The following is a 15,077-nucleotide window of genomic DNA, read 5'->3' on the forward strand; positions in this document are numbered from 1 at the left end:
GCTTTTATGAATTCAGGTGGTAAATCATTGTTATCATGGTTGACAATGACCATTAAAAAACGTTCAGAGTAATGCACCTGGGTTATTTACATGGCAGATAGCATCACAGCAATGGGTTTCTACACAAATACATATGTTTATTGATTTTCAGGAAAACGCTAGAATACATTAACAGGAACGAAATCCAATGGTATTTGACAAATTTGGAGTTTCTGAAGTTGCTTTGAGGATAAACGGACATCAAGATCCTTCTGAAGAAGTTTTGTTAAATTTTGATCAAAATCATGTTGCACGTGCTTATCATCGTTTGATGACATTTATGGGGTGTGATCAAAATGTTGACACTGGTTTATAGATATCTCAGCGGGATTTCACAATATTGTATCCAATCTATTACTTTTCGTTGGAACATTTAGATTTATTCGACTGCCTGCTGGTGGTCACAGAACAATCGCTGTTATACTCAGCGACAATGCAATGCTACTTGAAGATGTTGGTGGACGAATGAGAATTAGTGATGTTCCAGCAGAAAACATATAATTAAATTGTTCACGTTAGTTATAATGTCATATCATCATGTTAGTGCCAGTCTCACTCATGGTCATATTAAAAAGCTTCAATCAAATTCAGCAAAGAACTGTGGAATAAAAATATCACTAAAAAAGATCAGATCACAGGTGGTCAAAATAAACTATCATTGTCAGAACGTCAACTCAGACATTTCAGTAGCGCCAAATAATCAAAAACAGGCGTTAAACGCAATCTTTCTGTGCAGTTAAAGACTCGATTAAAACCGGCGGAATATTTTCATTTCTCGCAGCTATACCATCTTTATTAGCTGCTGCTCCAGCTATTACAAAAACAGTTGCACTTGGTGCTGCTGGAGCCGCTGCTGGTAAACTTACTGACTTAGCAATATATAAAGTAAGAAGAAAGGGATTTATAAAAAGAGGGAATGGTCTAAGACTTTCAGGAACTTCTTATCGATACGGAAAAGGTCTGAGACTTCCAGGAACACTTCGTTAATCCGTCCAAAGTCAAATTTAGATCTACTTGATGTTGCTAAAAATGTAAATATCAAACATTTTAGAGGTGTTTTTGTTTTTATGCGTGATCAATTACCAGAACCACCGAATAATTTTGAAACTGATATTATTAATCTCGATAATAGTTCTGGTCCTGGAACTCATTGCGTGGCATATGCAATTGATCCACGTGGAATTATTTATTTTGATTCGTATGGACTGGCTTCACCAAAATAATTTTTAAATTACGTAAACAGAATAAAGTCTTGTATTAAACATTACCAACACAAACAATAACCGATCCGCCAATATGCGAGCGTGAAGTAATTCCTGTACTCGACGCTGTGTCATCATCAATATTGCCATCTCATAAAAGTCGTACACGAGCATATAAGTAGCCGCTAATCGTTTCAGACAGATCTTAAAGTATAATGGTAGATATTTACGGAAGATCTTCTATCAAAGACAAGAAAGAAAGGTGATATTGATTTGTCAAATTACGCGACTAAAGATGAACTTGCCGATATTACAAACCTCTCTGGAGATGACCGAGATGAAGATGTTATTTTTCTGAATAAAAACGGTCTTTTAAAGACGAGTAATATTAAATGGAATGACATAGTTCGTAGAGTTCTCGGTGCTACTATGGATAACATTCCAGTATTTACCGACAGCGGTAAAATCAGAGACTCATTTATATCATTTGTAACTATTAAAAATGAAATTACAAAAAGTGTTGCTAATCGTTTACGATCTACTGGTTATACAATGAATGGAAATAAAATAGTTGTTTTAAGAGATCCAACATCTAATGAAGATACCGCAACTATAAAAATATGTAGACAATAACTATAATACATTAGATACCAGCAGTTGTAACAATTTGTGTTTCATTCAGCTGCAACAACAATTGTTGGCCTCCTTAATATCATCGCACAAAATATGTACATCCACAAACACAAAATTGCATGAGCACACAGTAAAACTGTGTGCAGCGACGCTAGCATACTCCAAATTATCCTCTTTATTATCAACAAGCCTTAGTGATTGAAAAATGTCAGATTTTGAATTCACGGAGATGATTAAAATTTGCAAGGAATTAATGACTTTGATAGAATCCAAGCCTGATTTAGAAAATCAGGATTAAAATAAGAATGCCAACACCGAACGAGCTACTTCAGCAAATTGTCGTTAATACAGCTCTGTCAAAAACTACGATAATATCAGTAAGCTCAACTAATCCAGAATATAGTGTTAACTTTCCAACTGCAATTCCAGTAAAATAAATAGCGCAAGCACAATTACTAGTATATCATAGTTGGCCAAATATTAGATGAAAATCATTCGGTGGATTACCAGAAAATAATTCACTGGTATTTGCAAATCAAAATAAACATGACGGAACTCCCGATTATTAAGTTGTGAGAATTCCCACAGGTAATTATCAGATTGATTAATTGCAGCGCAGAATCAAATCGATCAAAAATAGCTATCACTGTTCACGAACCAACTTTATCAGCTGCGATAGAAATAAATTCACAAGGTTATGATGTAGATGTTTTTTGTTTGTTTGTTTGTTTGTTGTTAGATTTTTACTTTCTCCATTTGTTCGGGTTTTAGGCGGTTGCACCCGCACCCGCAGTAATCTCTTACAAGGTTATACGGCTTCTGCAGTCTAGCTGTTTTATAATACCGCTCGGCTCAGTGTTTCATTAGTTAGCAACTTTGCTTGATATATTTTGTTCAAAGTTATATTGCCATAAATACATAGTTTAGGTTGAGTCTGCTTAGTATATAACAGTCATGTTTACGGCGGTTGCAGCCTAAAAAGTTTTCTGTATTATACGCTATGTCTCATTGTTTAATTTTTAGCACGTTTACTCAATAGACATTGTCCACATAGTTATGTTATGCTGTAAATACATAGCAAATTCTTGGTTAACTAACATCATTTATGTTCGATAGAAAGTCACGAAAGTGGCCAGCATCAAGCACAACTTTTGTCTTTGTTTTAATTATGTACCCATATATTACTTTGTAATATTTGCACGATTGACTTTGGGTATTCTGTCCTTTCACTCTCCCTCTCTCTCTCTCTCTGTTTCTCTGTCTCTGTCTCTGTCTGTCTGTCTGTCTGTCTCTCTCTATATATATATATGCATATATATATATATATATATATATATATATATATATATATATATATATATATATATATATATATATATATATATATACACACACACACACAGAGTGAATGTAGTTGTAGAGTAGATCTGTTTATAAATATTTGTTCCATATCCATAACTCTCTCAACACAGCTCAGTGGTGTAATAAGTTTTTCATTTGTGAAGGATAACTGGCAAATTCCATTTTATACACTGACATTACTTTCCTAGCCTTCCGTAAAAATGGAACGCTCATCATTTTCAACAAGAGACATATTGAATAGAGTACAGAGTGGTTTAACTATGGATGAAAACGTTACTTTGTGCATAAGGTGACCTATTTTTATCTACGCCACATGCTGCTTTTAAGTACATGTATGGTGGTATGCAGTTTTCTTCTCCTTGGCATAGAAAAGGAAAGAAAACTTGTTTTAGTGTACAAAATGCAAACATTTTAAAAGAACAAGGTACAAATAAACAACACACTAATATACGTTAGTGACTATATTACGACTCTATGATCATAAAATAAGTAACATAAAGAAGCAAATACAATAAGTTTTGCATTTTATAAAATGAAAATTTAACATTTTATAATATTGTGAATTACATCCCAAAAAATCATAAATGTTTTTTCACAAGTCTAAAAAGTTCGAGTGTTCCGAATGAATTACTGGTCTTGAGTGTGCTGATGTATCAATAGCCTTGTTGTGCTGAATTGCCAACTGTCCTGATGTATCAAAATGTCTGGAACGTCTTTGAATAAATTTACAATAATCCGAAAAGATTGTTTAGTCCAAATAGTCAAAGGAACACTTTCTGATGCCAATAAATAATTTAAATGCATGATTCATCTCAAATTAAATTTAAACATAACATGACACACTTATGCAGACAGAAAATAAAAATAGGAACAGTAGTAAATATACGAATGAAATATTGACATGCATCAGAGACGTACAACATTTCAGGATTGTTTAGTGCTAAGTCATTTTTGTTGTGTTTTTTCGGACAGTGCTGTTGGGCAATGAGAGTAAAGTGTATTGACTAAGGACCAGGCATGAAGATAGAGCCCGGTCCCGCTTCGTATGAGTACATCATGCAAACCACTGCTACCACGCATCACCTCTTCATTAGAATTTTACAAACTAGTCTTAGGAACATAGATGCATTATTATATTCTTATTAAGTTAGAATGCTAACAGCTATATTCCTTTTTAATATTCTGTATCAGCTTTAATTATACCTAATTTATTATAATCTTTATGCATCTCAATATTGCGTGGTGAAATGTTGTCCATGACTATGGATTGTAATGATTATTTATTAATAAAGATAATTGTTGTCCATGAGCGTAGATTCTATTTCATGACAACGTGCCAAAAATAAATTCTCGTAAAAGAACCGGTGTAAAGTTTGAAGTAATTTTCCGATGGGATGATTGAATTGTGTTAGGCGGGAATGTAATGTGACATATGTCACGTGGGGATGTATTGCGAAACATGTCGCGTGGGAATGAATTGCGAGTCATGGAGACGTATTTAAGAAGAGCAGTGAACGATTATTTCGGACTGAAATGATATCTTGGAGGAAAGAAGAAATCCATTAAAACGCAATCATGTTCACATATAAATATGGAAGATAAATGATCTATTTCTTTTCATTTGTAATTTACAAATCATTTATTTCCCGATAACATTTATAAATAGATATAGATAAATCATTTTATTGGATTCCATGTAAAGCCGACAACATTTGAGGATCTCTCATTACTTGTTATTTGTAAAGCATAAATAACAGTTCTTTTTTGTTTACGTAACGTTTGTGCCCAAAGCAATATATCAAACTGACAGTGCTGATGAACCTGGTTTCAGAGAAAATATGTATGTTGCAGATAACATTTTTATATTGCACTTACTAATTATTAAAATACAAGTAATAATATCAATAAATAATAAAAAAAATAGCTTTTGTTGACTTTACAAAATCCTTTGGTTATAGTGAAAGAGGTATCATCCTGGATGAACTACTAAAAAAAGGGATTAGTGGGAAATATTTACATTGTGTGTATGAAAGTGCTAAAGCTAAGAGTTCGATATGATACTACGTTTGTCTGAAGAATTTGTGTATTACTAGAATACATAAAGGCGAGTGTTTTTTACTGGTTGTGTTTGCTATATTTATTAAATATTTAGTAAGAGAAATTTTATAAAAACGAGGTTGCAGTGATATATTTTATTACACTGATTTGTTCTTGATCCTTTATGTAGATCATATGGCAATTTCTCAGAAACACAAGATTTTAGACAAAGATTTGGATAATCTTGGCAACTACTGTGATAACTGACACATACACGTAAATACAATGGTACAAAAATTATATGTCGAGGAGGTGAAAGAAGTCCAGATAACGATGTATTCGTTATAAGGTTCTGAATGTAGAAATTTTCAATATAGTCGTTTACTTAGAATGATACATTTAATGATGCACAACAGACACTTACTGAACTGGTTTCTAAAGAAATGTTGATCTGTGCACAAATTCTTGTAAAATTTGGTTACATATCTCCCAATAAAGCATACAAAATATTTAATATTCTTTTTGTCCCGAACTTGTGTGAGGTTTAACTCAATAAATGCTGTAAACAAACTGAGCTTAAAAGTATGTAAAAAAGATGCTTGAAGTTAGGAAATGATTTTATTTATGTTGAATTGGGGATATTGGCTTTATGTTCTGCCATATGTTGCAGTAATAGACTAATGTTGTTTGTGTTAAAGAAAGGAAATACAGTTCTTCTGTTTATAGTTCAGTGCTTACCGATCTTGGATGTTATCGTGTGAATGAACAGTAGACACTTGATATGACAATTATCACATGATCTAGGACTGGGAGAGGCTTGGATAAACAAATATGTTGGCAATATAATATATTATTATCTCTTGTCAAATAATGTTGAGCTGGCTTGTTTGTTCAAAACTGGTATACAGAAATAGGGGAATACATGTAAATGTCCACGTGAAGTTCGAATATGAATAATATTAAAATTTAATAAGAAAACAAAAGTTATGCCATGTAAAATTTCGAACATCGTCACATATGTTTCATGTAGAAACTGGAAGATGAAATAGACTATATGCTACTCGTATGGAAAACAACTTGTGTCTTTTTTGTAATATGCTCGAAGACGAATGTTACTTTGTCATCGATTGTGAATGGTGTTGTCTGCTTTGAATCAAACACATATTTTAAATTCGTCTATTTTGGGTTAGACCACGTATGTAAAAACTGATTGAATTGTTATGTTTATGACTGTCTAAAAATGTATTCATTTTGTACAGAGAATATTAACGATATCATCATTAGTCTGCCTAAGAGATTATTTTTATGACAACTATTGCCTCTGTTTATGCACATTCCGTCCAGATAGTGGAGTGTGACCTATGTTTAACACTATTCCATCAAAATAACGGAATACTTTTTCGGCAGTTTTCTAATACCACTATAACGTTTCAGGATGATTCTATGGTTGTCTTCTTTATCTTCAAATATAAATTATCGTGTATCAAAACTTTTTTTTACTGCATTTAAAACAACTCGATAATTAAGGAAGATTTAGCAAACATAGTTTTGGCGTCTCAAATGCACTTGGGCCAGAACTTGTTTTCTACGGAACACGAACACTACGCACTTTTTTGGCAGTTGTCACACCCACTGTTTGCTATGAAATCTGAAAAGACTTCCTAAGTAAAATTAAAATAGGTGTGGCATGCAAACTTAAAGACTGATTAAAATTCTTCATAAACAAGTTTCCATGATAAGACTCGTGCCACAACAATTACTTCCTGTTCAGTTTATCATCCCTATCTATATGTAGATCATTTTTCCTTTCTCATTTTGTTGATGATGCTGGCGTTAGATTTATGCCATATAATTAATGATATAAGGAAAATTGTTTATGGTGACGGTGGACAATGAGCAATGATGCATTGTTGCTGGCCCAGAAGTGAAATACGTGACCCGCATCATGTTGTTTTTTCTACTGCCCAGCCTCTCTAAAAATGCAACCTACGGCAAGAACATCATAATTAGTTTATCTTTGAAGGGATGTTAGATTAAGATTTATTAGTATTTGGACATACTAGAAAGTACACTATTGACAAACAAAAGTAGGAATTATATAGAGAAAATAATTGTAATCTGAAGCCAGATGCAAATCACCGAGCCACTGCGAAACAAATGGCCCAAGGGCACACAAGATAAACAATTACTTAAAATGCGCCCACATATATATTAGGGCCTACAAGAGGCTAATCTTAAAGAACGTGTAACTTTGAAGGTAAGTGGTCAATAACCAACGTTTGTGGTTAAGCCAATTAAGAAAGAATATATTTATCTACTTATTATTTAGCGATAGATTCTTTCCGCTTGCATATATGATCAATATTACCTTTCTTGTCTGCTTAATTTAGTGCCCAGGATTAAAAATTCTAACTGCGGCGTCTCTTCTGACACTTTGCAGACAGAAGCAGAGAAAACAGTATTCTGAAACTTGTAATAACGAAGTATAGTTTCAAAGAAGACAAACCATTGAGTATTTAAGCAACTATGGCTGTCATTTTCTTGACACACATGTTAAAATGTCAAAACGACCATATAAGCATGACACAAGTTAAAGGCATGCAACTCTAAGGAACGGTATTTTCTTGCTAATCCCTAAAGAGAAAAAGAACTGATCAAACTAAGCCCAATGGTAATGAAGATAAATTTAATGCAGAAGGCAACACCCAGAAAATGGCACTATCTAATAAATAAAATAGGGAAATACAAGTTTTATAGACTGGAGAATTTGCGTTATTAAAAAGCAACAGCAGAAAGAAGTAAAAAAACTCGCTGATACAAAACAACAACAACTATTAAATGGATTTTGAATATAAGATTCTTTCACAAATATATACATGAAAAAAATAATGAAATAATAGAACTAATCAAGATGTTAAAGGATATTCCTACAATAACTTTGGGGAAGAGGAAATTAAAATTTTAGAAAATAAATTAAATGCGAAACTTACTGATATTTTACGAAATGACAACATATGGGAATAATTATAATCTCACCTAAAATATTACTAAGCGAATCATGACCAAATATAGAATAGATATTGCACCTCCATTTACGTGTAGAAAGAATCTTCTTTCATATGATTTTAAAAAATATACGCAGCTGTTTAATATAACGAAAACAGATGTGGTAATCTCTGTCTGTCTGTCTGTCTGTCTGTCTGTCTGTCTGTCTCTCTCTCTCTCTCTCTATATATATATATATATATATATATATATATACAAATTCAGCAATTTGCTAAGGGTTCCCTTGTAAAATTGCATGCTAGTAAAATACATAGAAAAGAAGTTAAATATGTTAAAATAAGGGATGATACTTTTTCCGATCAATTCCCTGTAGAAATTTCTTCACCACTGAAAGAGAAACCTAAATAGGGATGAGGAAACTGAAAAATTAACAAGACTATAATAGAGAACAAAAATTGTGAACGACTGAGAGAACATGTGAAAAATAACAAAGGAAATCGAATTGGCAAAATCAATTTAGTAAACTTTAAACTAACAAGACACACGTTCTGGAATAAAATACGCAAGAGATACATAAAATATTGAAAGTGGATAAGGAAAGTGAAGGAAGTCCTTCAGAAAATGTAGATTTTGTATAGAAAAATGAGAACAAATCAATGAGATATGGAATTATAAGTATTATGTAACAGGGAACGTGCGAAACGAATAATTTAAAAAAAGACATAAATTATATCACTATTAAATACTGACTGTAAAATAAAATATATTAAAACATAATAATTTTTTGTATGCATCGCTCAAAGGAGAGCTCATGCCAGTATACCAACAAAAACTAAAATACGTTGATTCTCCCCTAATGTTTTGGACTCGTTTATCAGGCAATGACCTTTATCGTCCTAATGTTTCAAGGTCACTCACGCCAAAATTTTATTAGAGACCGCCTAGTGCAGACATATTAATATCCAAAATCGAAAGAGTTATGACAGTTGATTGATTCTAAGCCTTAAGGTTTGTCTACTAACACTCGCTTGAACGAGATGCTCCGGAGAGGACTGATAAACCGGGCAGAAAATGACGTTCCGCTGGCATTGAGGTAAGTGATCAAAGACAAAAGTTGTGTGCATTCTTCTTTTGTTTACTTGACAGGATTCTGAGCTGCAGTAATAATGTTTGATGTGGGATATGTCGTGTTAATATACCTAGTTGTCATGACCTGGTTGTGTTGCTGTGGTTGCTGTTTCTGTTGTTGTTCAAGAAAAAGAATCAAAAGGTACAGTTGTATAATTACTTCGCAAGCAATATGATCTATTTTTATAGTTTATAATACAGTATTATTGGAAATTACATTATATACATTATATGTTCTTCACCAGCGACACTTTAGCGTTTCAATACGGTACCAGTTTAGTCCACAAAGCGTTTGAACACTCCCATATGATATGCACCCGTGCTTATATGACACTATTTTCAGACTGATTTTAAAAACTATTATGTTCAACATTATGTCACCCATATTTAAACTCATATGATTAAAATCTCACAATTTCCTACCGCTTCGTGGGTATGCAATGAAGATCATAATTTCCAACTCATTTATCTCTTACATTTGGTATCTGGCTTGGCCCGACTGCTGTTGGGGGACCTTTGATCTGGCTCAGTCATTGCACTGACACAGTCACCGAATTGGCCCGATAATGGAATTGGCCCGATAATGGAATCTACTGATAGTGTTCATTTTATTTCAGTTGTTTCCACTTTCATCTCAATAGGTGTGGGACTTATAGTCAGTAAAATCCTTAGTGCTTAAACAGTGAAACTGACATACAATTTTCCAAAGTTAAAATCAAAACATATTAAAAAAGCTTAACGTAAAATTACATAGTGTCCAGGTATCCCATTGTTGACTGTGCAAAGAATGTCAGCTGGAGGGTTACAAATATTCAGATTCAGATAGCGGTTGTCTCCCATGAAGGAAGAAATGAAATGATCCATCACTGTATAGATGATTTCCTATCCCCAGACGGAAATCGTTGTTTCGGATGGTAAGTTTTAAATAACAATAGCTTTGATGCCTTGCTGTGTCTTTTGGAAAGGCTCGTAGTTCCCATTTCCCCGGAATTATATAGTAAATGATTTGATTAAAGTGCAGTGAAATACTCAAGAATGAAGTGGGGTGAGGGTGTTATCGTGTAAAATTCATAGGAAACGATGAAATCTGTTTTGTTATAGTTGTATTATTAGCAGTGATTCTTGATGTTGTTGGAGTTGTTGTGATTGTTGTGGTTGTTGATTTTTCCGACTTTTCTAGAACATAAATTTGACGAGTTGTATTTCATTTATGAATCTTGCATCTCTTCCATTACATGCGTTGCTCTTATATACACCACGAGCAACGAGAAAACATTTTAGTGAATATAAACAATAAAACTTAACATTTTAATTTAAACTTAAATGAGTGTTACGCAGTGAATTTCTCTGTATGTGTCTGTCCAATAAAGCAATTGAGCACTTACTATCATCAGATATTTTCATTTTTAAAAGCATGCCGACTACAAGTTTTGGGCTATTCCTTCATTTATGCGTGCTATGTTTATCACACTGTTAAATATATTTTAACTAAGTACTTAATTTGTGTCTGTGATTGTACTGCAAGCTAATTTCCTTTTATAAATAACGTATTTACATAGCTAAATTTCGTCCAAGATGGAAGTTGTAAATAAGATGTTGATATAGCTTTTTTTTAGATCAGAATATTCTAGAATCAATTTGATGGAAATTTGCAATTTTAAATGACTCGCAGTTAGTGAATTCCAGGACATTTCTTTGTGTCCTAGGTCTTGTGACTTAAGCATGTATAAACAGAAGCTTTCTAAACAGGTACTAATTCCCGATTCATTTTTATTTCATATCAGTCTTTGTGAATCTATTAAAGAGCTTGCAGTTGTTTGAGATATAATTTCAGACGAATCACTCATTTATTTAACTTACTTATTGCAATTACAAAGTAGGACATGTAGGATTATTTTGGATTTAATTCACATTACTGTAAGTGTTTCTTAAAGTTGCAACTTTTAACATAGGAAAATAAATAACACCTTGATTTTATTGAAGTTGTTCATTTCACATTCTTTCGGTCACTAATGTTGCGATCTAGAATCGTAACAAAACAATAAGCAACTGAGTCGAAACCAAGTAAATAAAACGCTTTGAGCTTTTAAAAAATGCTTTAGCTCTCTGATGTTGAATGACCTAATCTGTAATATACATATGGATATAGTGCTGATAATGGAAGAGAATAAGTTTACATCATTTTATATGAGTTATTATGTCATTATTAGAAGCAAACAGTCCTTTTAAATGAAAAAGCAGGATCAGAAGTGTTTTGAAGAACAGCCTGTCGCATTTCTCTCGAAACTTTCAACTGGGCAATATTGTAACATAAGGACATTAAATATAATGTGGCGGAAAAGATACTTTTACACAAGGACATTAAATATAATGTGGCGGAAAAGACAGCTGAAGAAGCATAGGAAAGATATACACTCATACATGTATATGTAAATTCAATGACTAAAGTGTACTTTGACACGAAATTATTATGTGACCATAAGAAATAAGAAATACTATGTAAACATATGTATTTTATTTCATATTTTATTGATTTTGCTTTGTTTGTGAAAACATTTTCTGACGCTTGGAACTGGCGTTTAATTATCATGTGTTAAACGGGCATTAATACTAACAGTATATTAGAATTAAAATCACCAACACCTTGGTAGTATATTTCATTCCCTATACCGCTCAATATCTCAGTCATTTTCTTTCTAATATATCAACCCCATTAGAGGAACTGACACAATATACAAGTGAATGCGGCGGGGCTGTATAGATATAACCTATTACGACATCATAATTAACCTCAAAATAATTGATTGTTTTACTAAGATAAAAATACAATCCTTATACAATGAGCAAAAATGCTTCACGCGATTGAAACGTGCATTATGCACATTTTGCACTGCTACTGCAATCTTTGATATCTCTCTCGTTGACTACACATGTATGAGCTGGAGAAAAAAAGTTGTGGCCAGAGTTGAATAACATTTTTATACTTCTGTATGCAAGTTTTGGCATCGGAGTTTACAAAATATGTGAAATCAAAGTGATACAACTTTGTTTTTATGCGCAATATATTCCAAGATGTCAGGTTAATTGCGTGATTGTATATTAAACCGAAACATATAAGTTTTTATGAAAACATGTTTATTTTTATTATTGTCTGAGCACAATTAAGTGTTTTACTTGTTTCTACGAAATTAGACGAATTTATATAGTCGGAATTTAATTGTATTATTTTCAACATTTGTCCCTTTGACCTGAAGGAGATGTAAAGAAGTATTTAATCACTGAACAAAAGTGTCTACATCCAGCAAATGACAAACTGATACGATCAGTTACTGCACCATACCTTAAGCAAGGTCCTAACTTTGTAAACAACTTGGGTGAAAGTCATGATTGCTATTATTATATTCGGGGATGTTATTGTGCAAAGATTAAAAAATCGGTGCCCTGATTATATATACCGTAACAGACATCAAGTACAATACTATTCTCAGAACTAATTCTCTCATTTCCAAATTGGTTGATTGTTTGAGCAGATTCTTTAACAGCTCCTTCAAATTAGAACGTTTAGCAAAGAGTTTTTATAAAAACTCACATTGATCAGAGTCGCATTACGCAGCTGTTAAAATGAAACAAAATTTGTACCAGTCTGTGTGTTCAAAACATGAGACTTCATCCTAACCATTTACCCAATTGTGAGTCACTAGGGAGCAAAATGCATAATGAAACAGCATGTGATTAATGTGTTATTGAGATGAATTATTTATTATTGATATGACCAAGTTTCATATACTATTAAATTCACGTACACGAAAGATTATTTACATCTTAGTTCAAAACTAGGTTGAGAGAAGTTACAGGAATATTCAACTTGTTGAATAAAACAATGCATGCTTACCTTTCGTCACTTGATTTATTTCAACAATTTAAAGTATTTTGCATGATCTTTTGCTTTACACACACACACACACACAGATATATATATATATATATATATATATATATATATATATATATATATATATATATATATATATATATATATATATATATATATATAGTCACGTTATAAGTAAGGAACAATAGCCAGATTGCAACATGTATATGCTAGACCCTGAGACTAATTATTCGCTTCATAAATGTTGCGAGCGTCAGCCTTGCGAACAGTGAGTGTCAAAGCGATGTGTACACAGCTGGCCGGCCAGCTTATGTTACGATAGTGTAAGCCGACATCAAAAAGACGGGTGGGAAGCCAGTTGTATATAACATGGCCATAGGAGCTTGTTACTGGCGCCTTATTTGGCTGCGTGCGATTCACAGGTATGTGGCATGAATTGCCGGAGTTGCGCTCAAAGGAACATCAAGTGGGGGTCGTAAATCCACCCTTGACAGACTGCCGGGGAGGGGGCAATGTCTGCTAATTATGTAGACCATGGGTGAATCGACATCCGCTCGGAATTGAGCTAGGTGTGGAATCGCAAGTTTAAATCTAGTGTCTTGAAACTAAACGTCAGTAGTCGCTAAACAATCTTGCGGGAATTATATAAGGAAGTTATAAGCTACTCCGACGTCATTCGAAATTGGCGAGAAACATTGTTATTCTGGAAATTACAAAAGAGCTTCGGACAGGAAGATTTTAGGGACTGGAGGAGCTGTAGGAGACAGAGAAGGGAAATACCTTGGTACAGTCGGTCCCGAGTCTCTGGGAGACAAGAAAAGGAGAGAACGGAAGTGGTGGAAGGGTGAAGGACGTGGTTGTTGGACTGAATGGGTACCAGTCGAGAAATACTACAGATGAGCAGAAACACAGGACAGGAGGAAAATCTATCACACTAAGTCAGATGATGAAATAGGCCTTCACTTGGTCGAGTGAAAGACGAGTGATTGGGTTTTGAATATTGAATTTCATCTGAGGAAGGACTATATGTTATTGAATGTCATTAAATTTGTTGTTTATTTGAATTTCGTCTTTTGTGTATTCAGTAATTTCATTGTCGGCATCGCTGATTGGGGGCTCGGAGCTTTGCGTCTCTATCCCTACTTCAATTTCTAACAAAAACGAGCCAGGGTGGGTCTTCTGTAAAAAGTAAAGATAATACTGTGATCACCCCACTCCAACCTAATATAGTCTACGAGACCTTTACATATATATATATATATATATATATATATATATATATATATATATATATATATATATATATATATACTATCAAACACCTAAGCATTTGTGGACACAATGGATGATCTGAAATTACATTACTGAGTATGTAGTGATTTTTGACGAATGTTTTGTTTCTGTGCTAGAAAGAGAATTTGTTAAGACCAATGTTTATTTCAATATGCGCCCATTTAGCTGACACTTTTCGATCTATAAAAGCAACTTTACCATGCAATATATTTTTATTTCTGAAGAAGGTTGGAATGTTGATACAAATGTTTATTGGTGCAAATAAATCTTGAATATTACATCCCTGTCTGTCATAATGGAATCTTCGGCATTACATCAACATATAATTTTACTTCACTACATTATCTGTATATCACGTGTTGATCCAGCATAAGCATATGAAATAAAGGAAACAAGCCGACTTGGATTCGACCAACAACTTCACTGTATTATTATTCTAACATGTTGAACATGTAGTTATAATGCTCTTTGTGCTCTTCTGTTTG

Source organism: Sinohyriopsis cumingii, chromosome 17 (genome assembly GCF_028554795.1).
Source record: "Sinohyriopsis cumingii isolate HCF-2022 chromosome 17, ASM2855479v2, whole genome shotgun sequence".
Lineage (NCBI taxonomy): Eukaryota > Metazoa > Mollusca > Bivalvia > Unionida > Unionidae > Sinohyriopsis > Sinohyriopsis cumingii.